Here is a 7,213-nt window from a genome sequence, read left to right as displayed (position 1 = left end):
TGGCTGGGCTGAAAGTCAGTTGCTTGTCAAATTAATGCCCATTTGATTGCTCTCCTCAGCTCTGTCTGGCTCTGCCTTGCTGGATTCTGCAATGATTATGGCTCTTAGTACCTGTCGCTTTGACTTCTTAGGACAGCATCTACAGCAATGTTATTTTCTCTCACTGTGCATGCTTTTATTTGTGAGGAATAGCTCATGTAAGGTGCACCGCTTTGATATCTTTGCTTAGGTCAGTGGCAGAGCTGTCTTTAGCAAAGATCCACTCAGCACTCCCTTTTCTGGGGGGGGGGAGTTGTTGAGCTTTTTTGGGGAGGGGGAATCGAGAGCAACAGAGAGGGGCTACAGATCAAGAGGGACCAGTATGTATTTGCCGCCCCCCAGAGTTCACAGGCCCCCCTGCACCCCCGGGTAAACACGGCCCTGGCCAGTGGTCAAGGTGCTTTGAACTGCCCTGAGGTCTACGGATGAAGGGTGGTACACGGACGCCAAACTTTAATTACTGTAGTTTTTATTAAAGGCTTCCTTGTGTAACAAACAAACACATAAAAGTACATACGGTGTCTCCACTTTCAATTCATGTTTACATTCTGTATGAGACACTGTTGTTATACGCATTATGCAATTGGGAGATAGGAGAGAGAGGGAATTTCATGGTGGAATTCTTGTTGCAGGATTTGCCAGTATACATATATGCCATGGCTATTTCTTGCTACACACAATTTTGTAAGTTTCTGTTGTATGTGTTTTTTTAAAAAATAAATAAATTTAAAAGCAGCCTCTGAGGCTGCTTTGGAAAGGAAAATAGCAGGAAGTGAGGTCCTGGTTAACCCCTTCCCTTCCTACCGTTTGTTTGTCTGTGTTTCCACCACCCAACAGTTTTTCTCTTTGTGAGGGAAAAAGATACAGAGAACCCCGTAACTGTTCCACGCATGTGGGAAAGCAGTTTGTGAGGGCGGGGCGGGGGGGGGGCTTATTTTAAGCAAACAAATGGCAGAAAAGGCAATGGTTTTTTGTTTTTTAAAAATCCTTCTCCCTCCCCATGGTAGCCTAATAGGCTACTTTTCAGTTTTTTTAAAATGGGGGTAAGACACACATAACTCTGCAATATGTAGTTGGACTCAATTCCTTTTAAAATTATTATTTGGAGCAGAAGAACCTGACAGATTTATAATTTGCCAATAAACTCTCTGGGGGAAGTCCAGATTCTTTACCAAAAGGCAAACAAAGTTTCAGGCCTTTGGGACATGGACCGAGAAGAGAGGAGGGGGAAATCAATAACACATCTATTTGGGTATTTGTGTGCAAATGTGAAAGGTCTTTTCAGTTAAATTTTGTTTAAAGAAAGCAAGAGTTGTCTTTCCCATTCTGGAAACAACCTTCCCCCAGATAACCAGATCATGGTCAGAAGGTCAGAAGGACTTAAAAAAAAACAAAAAACCTTTCTATTTAGATTTGAACCCTGGCCTCTTCTCAAATCCTTCACCCTGAGGGTTATAAAATCTGCAAAGCAGAAACATCTTATATAATACAGAACAGCATGAAATGAACTGAAAACATTTCAATGTTTGTTCTATAATCTTGCTTCTGGTATTGGAGGTGGTATGGCTCTGAATATCAGTTGCCGGAAAGCAACAACTGTATTGGCCCATGTTGCAGATATCAGTATTGCACAGTTTGAAGCGACTGGAAGCATAAGAACTGACTCCTTTTGGAAGAAACCATTGTTTGGGTCCATAAAAATATTAGTCAGAGTTTTACTTGCAGAACTCTTTAAAAACAGAACATAAGCATCAAAGATAAAACCAAAATGTATTGTGCTGTCCAGAACAGGCTCGGCATCTTAGAAAATACGAAATAATCCAAACAGACCGATAAGCAAAGGTCTCTCTCTCTCTTCAACTACATCCATTTTTCTAGAGATCTTTTCCTTGAAAGCTATGTTTACGTTTTCTGTTCCCTGTGGCCAGGAAGACTTAAAAACACCACAGCTTTCAAGATGGCGAGTTTGCAACTCAGTACCTTTGTCACCTGATCTAAGGTTCACTCTCAGCATAGAGTCGGGAAACAATAAACAGCTAATCATTAACTAGGTACAGCTCAGAGTCCTTTAGAAACCTGCTGTGAAAAACCACCAATGTTAGCAATACACATTTAGCCATTTTCCATTTTAAACCTTCATCAAGACGCATGCATTTTCATTTCAGTGTCAATTAAGCCAATTATACTCAACAGCCTCATCTGCTTCTTGAGGGCTTCCCATAGGCATCTGGTTCACCACTGTGGGAACAAAATGCTGGCCTTTGGTCTGATCCAGCAGTGCTCTTTTTATGTTCTTAACAATATTCTCCCCGTTTCATTGCCTGAAAAAAAATCATTATTTGATTAACCAGATTTGTTTCTCTCTCTAATTCACATGGTCCCAACTGTTTGTTATATTAAGAAATCTGATACAAACAAAGACAGAAGGTAAAGGAGGAAAGTAATTGAGGGATAAAGCAGTCTAATTCATGCATGAAGGGGTTAATACAATAGAGTAAACTATCCTGCCAGGCTTAGCTATGTCACTTCCCTTACCTTGGGAGGAAATAAGTAATCAAGCCCATGGTTCCCTCCAATCTAACCGAGAAACTTCAGCTCAACTGCATGGGTCTTGCCAGCAACTCTTGAGCTCCTATACCAATAATCTAGGAACTAAGTTAAGTTTTACTACCTGTGCAACTTTTTCTGAATGCTGCATGGCAAAGCACATGAATATGACCTTTGGAGAGTTTGTAAGTAAACCATTTTTAACTTGCCAAACATGTGGTCTTGGAACTTGGAAGGGCATTTTTAAAGGTATAGCAGCTGTTATTTCCACGCTTTGCTTTGCTTTGCTACGTATCTTGTGATTTTAAACATTTTGCTGGGGTTTTCTCACCTAAGAGTACTTTCCCCAAATTTGGATCTTGGCATTCTGCCACTAGGCTACAGCACTTTCCCTGCCTGAGGCAGAACAAATGCATTTCCCACACCCAAAGGCATGGTGCTCTGTATGTGGTATGTGGTACATACTGCCTCTGTATGTGTTATGTGGTACATACATGTAGTATGTGGTACATACTGCCTTACATCAGCAATGATGCTCACATGCCGGGGTATATACCTAATGGCTTTTTATGCACCAGTCTGGAACCTTTTGCATGTTTACTTGTCTATCTTTCAAACTATTATTTGTGTATATTTATTTATATTTTAAAAAATTGCATACCACTGTGGGGACTTCCGGGTTGGCGCCATCGCCGAATGGCGGACTCCCTCCGAGCTCCGGAGGGAGTCTGCTCGGCAGGGGCTGGGTCCTACCGCGCCGGCGACGCGGGGACCCTTAAAAACCACGGGCACGGAGCCCGTGGACATGGGGACTCGGCTGGTACCGTTAGCGCCCTCCCGACTCGTGAAGGAGCCTTTTTAAAGGCTACGGATCGGGTGCCGGGGAGCGGCGTGGTGCTGTGAGTCTATCACTTCCCCTGCCAAGCGCAGCCGCATGCCATTCGTCGGAGAGCGCTGGCTTCTTCCATAGAAAATTCGGCTATTTAACAACAACCCATGAGTAATTGGGTAACCGGGTATAAAAGGAGAATAAAAAGGAATTTTTTTTTGGATTCAGCACGAGCGGGGGGGATCTAAAAAGGAAGTCAGTCCCCTCCCTGATTGTAAACATGCTAAAACAAGGACTGAGAAACCAAGATCGATTCAGAAGCTTATTGCTGACAAAAAATATCAATTCCACGATGGGATACTACAAGAATTGTGCTGGAGGAGAAAAGTCGAGGGTGAGAGGGAAAAGGCAACCCCCCTCTGGGAACCTGGGGCGATTCGGAGAACCTGGTGGAGAGAGATGGAGAATTTGACAGCTGTCAAAGTAGCTGTCAAATCTTGAGAACATAAAGAGGACTTTGTTATAAGCATTTTGCTGGTAAATTTTGTTACAATTGGACATAAATATGGATACAAAATGTCGGGGGGGAAAAGAAACAACAACTTGACTTTTGGATTAGAGGATACAAAGTTACTGCAACCCCCTAGAGGGGCTTTGGGACATTACAAGTGGCGTACGTGGAAAACTACTCTGGGATGGATACAGGACTTATCTCCTGGGAAAGCAGCTAAACTGAAATATTGTTTTGTCTACAGAGGTGACAACACAATAGAATTTTTCTATTGAAGCAAGGTAGGAACTGGACGTAAGTTTTTGTTCCTGAATAACAAACCTCTGTAGAGATACTAGATTTCAGAATAAGAATGGTTTTGCAGCTGAACAAGATAGAAACCTGAGAAAGTAAGAAATAAAAGAGCAAAGGACCAACTACGCCACGGAAAGAACAATGGGAGGAGCAACTATGACTAAAGGAAATTAAAGGCCTCTATTAGACTGGATTTTTGAAGTTAAACAGCATCAAAACAAGCAAATTTAAAGAAAACCGGCAAGATGGATTGAGGAAAATTTGGCTGTGGACTTGAGACCTCCAGGCCGACAACATATAGACTGATGGACATGGGGAATCTAAACCGGGGAAGGGAGGGGGAATTCTAGAATCCAAAGGCTATGTAACCAACTTTTTGAATCTTCTTCTATCTTTTATCTTTTATCTTTCTATATAACTTTGGTATTTTGATTTAACATGTTTTGAAAAAAAGGGGGAATTCGTGGAAGGAAACGGGGTAGATCTTGGGGAAATTTTTTTTTTTATTTTGTTAAAGATGAGGAGTGATGTTAAGATTGTAATTTAAATTGGCTAATAGGCACAACATATTAGGTTTAAATTGGGAATGAGAACTTGTGGAACCAACTTAGGGAAAGGGGAATACAGTCGGGAGGGGAAGGAGGGAGTCCTAGAAAGAAGGTTATGAAAATAAGGGTTTAAAATTGGTCTTTCTGTTTCTTTCTCTCCTTTATCTTTTCTATTTTTTTCTATTCTGTTATTATTGGAAATTTTAATAAATATGATTAAAAAAAAAATTGCATACCACTGTGTCATAGCGAAGAGGTTTATAGCAATAAATCTTTAAAACCATACAATAAAACAATAAAACCCATTATAAACTTAAAAACAGACATCAGTTAGTCATTGTGGTTTATTAACCATTGTAGAAGGCTGTATTCTGAATTGCCTGCATTCACCTGGTTGGCATAGGAGGCAACAAGAAGGTTTTTTATTATCATAGAATCGTGGAATTGGAAGGGACCCCAGTCATCAAGTCACCAACTCCCTGCAATGCAGGAATATTTTGATATTTTTTCTTTTTCTACTCGATATAAAATTCATAATATAAGAATAATTATAGTGTTATTTTGGTACCTGAATCAGAGCATTTCGCAAGTACCTCTCTGAATTTCTGGCAGTAAGAACAGGAGTGGTTGCTTGCCTTCATTCATTTCAGTGTGTCTACTCTGAGTACAACTAGTTTTCACCATGTGATAACAAATTGAAAAGCTAATGCTTTTATGCCTCTTTCATGTCACCCAGAGCCAGCCACTTGATCTGACCATCTCACTCTGCCTAATGATAGGGGCGGCCCGTTTAACTCCAGTCATCTAAAAGGTCTATGAACGCGGCCCTATTAGACTTGATAGGTTTTTGTTTTATTGTCTTGCTTTGTACATAAGGCCTGCATTTTATCACTGAGGCAATGGATGAGACAGACATTTTGTCTGCCTTTGCCGTGTTTCAGGAGTCGACTTTGGGAGAGTAAACACTCTCTTGGCAACTAGAATAACTGTGCCCCATTTCTCTAATGGGCTTAGACATCCATATTCCCAGCAGGCCCCTCTCCCTCTCTGTATTTATTTTGGGACTCCTTCTCCGCCTCTGGACTTCGAGCCTTCTTTGTTGCTTTTTGTTTGTTATCATCACCGACAGATGCCCTTAGAGCAAACAAAAAGGGAAGGGGTGTAAGTAGAGGAGCACACGGCGCAGGCATGAAACCTGCATGATATGCAGACGGTGGAATTTGCTGCCACAGGAGGCCACTGATGCTAATTGGGTTTAATAAAGGATTAAATTGCTTGAGGACCAATAACCCCATTAGCGGCTACGCATGCTAAGAGAAAAGTCCTCGCATTGCGTGCCGCAGGAACTAATATGATCTCCGGGAGGGCAGCCGATAAACATCCCCTTCCTTTCTCCATCACTTAGCACAATAGGACAGGTCAGCCTTGCAAAATCCCACTCCTTTGGGGTGAATAATGTTTTCCGACATATGGAGAAAACACTATTTGCTTCCCCACCTTTCCAGAGCCTCCCCCCGCCAGTCCTCACTGCAATAATCATTGAATAGGTAGGGTTACCTTGCTACCCTCTCACAGTTTTTTACAGACTGTTCAAACTCATGGCTGGAGGCAGGCCGTTGTGTTAATTTCATCGTAAAATCACCAAAGACTAACAAATATACTGGACATTGACTTTCAGGAGTCAGAGCTGCCCACTTTTATCAGATGCATGAAGGCATCACTTAAGTATGTATTTGCAGACCCTCCAAGTGTCCCTATTTTCCAGGGACATCCCTCATTTGGAGAAGTTCTCCCGGCTTCTGATTTGATCCCACTTTTCCTTAGGACGTCCCTATTTTCATTGGAGAAATGGTGGAGGGTATGGAGTTATTTGACTGCCGAGCCGTCTGAAGGCAATCCTGTATAGGGAAGTTTTTTAAAATGTTTTATTATGTTTTTATATATGTTGGAAGCTGCCCAGAGTGGCTGGGGCAACCCAGTAAGATGTGTGGAGTATAAATAGTAAAATTATCGTTATGGAATGGGACGTCCCTATTTTCATCGGAGAAATGTTGGAGGGCATGTATTTGTAAATTGTTGGCATCCATCTGCCTCAAGATACAATGGAGTGCATTTCCAGGGGTGAAGTCAAACCACAGTGTTAACAGCACTGAAGTGATTTCCTGGGGGCACAAGCCTGGGCAATGTGTATGGAAGTCCTGGGTTGCCCAGATGAAAAGATCCCCCTCTCAGCCTTGCTGATGTGGTCCAGAGGAAAGCAGAGTAATGTGTTTGACACCAGCTTAGCTGCAGGAGTTGCCAGAAGGAGGCCTACAAGGCGCCATCTTAGGGACTCTGTTCTGGATTTGTGTAGGGTTTACTCCTTAGCCTTCTCCTCAAGATATCCTGGAAAGCAGAGGTGGTTTAGGATCACAGTTTTCTTTCTCCTAGATGGGCTCCCTTCCG

The sequence above is a fragment of the Podarcis bocagei genome (assembly GCF_964188305.1).
Source record: "Podarcis bocagei genome assembly, chromosome: 10".
In the NCBI taxonomy this organism is placed as follows: domain Eukaryota; kingdom Metazoa; phylum Chordata; class Lepidosauria; order Squamata; family Lacertidae; genus Podarcis; species Podarcis bocagei.
This window is presented reverse-complemented; position numbering follows the sequence as displayed.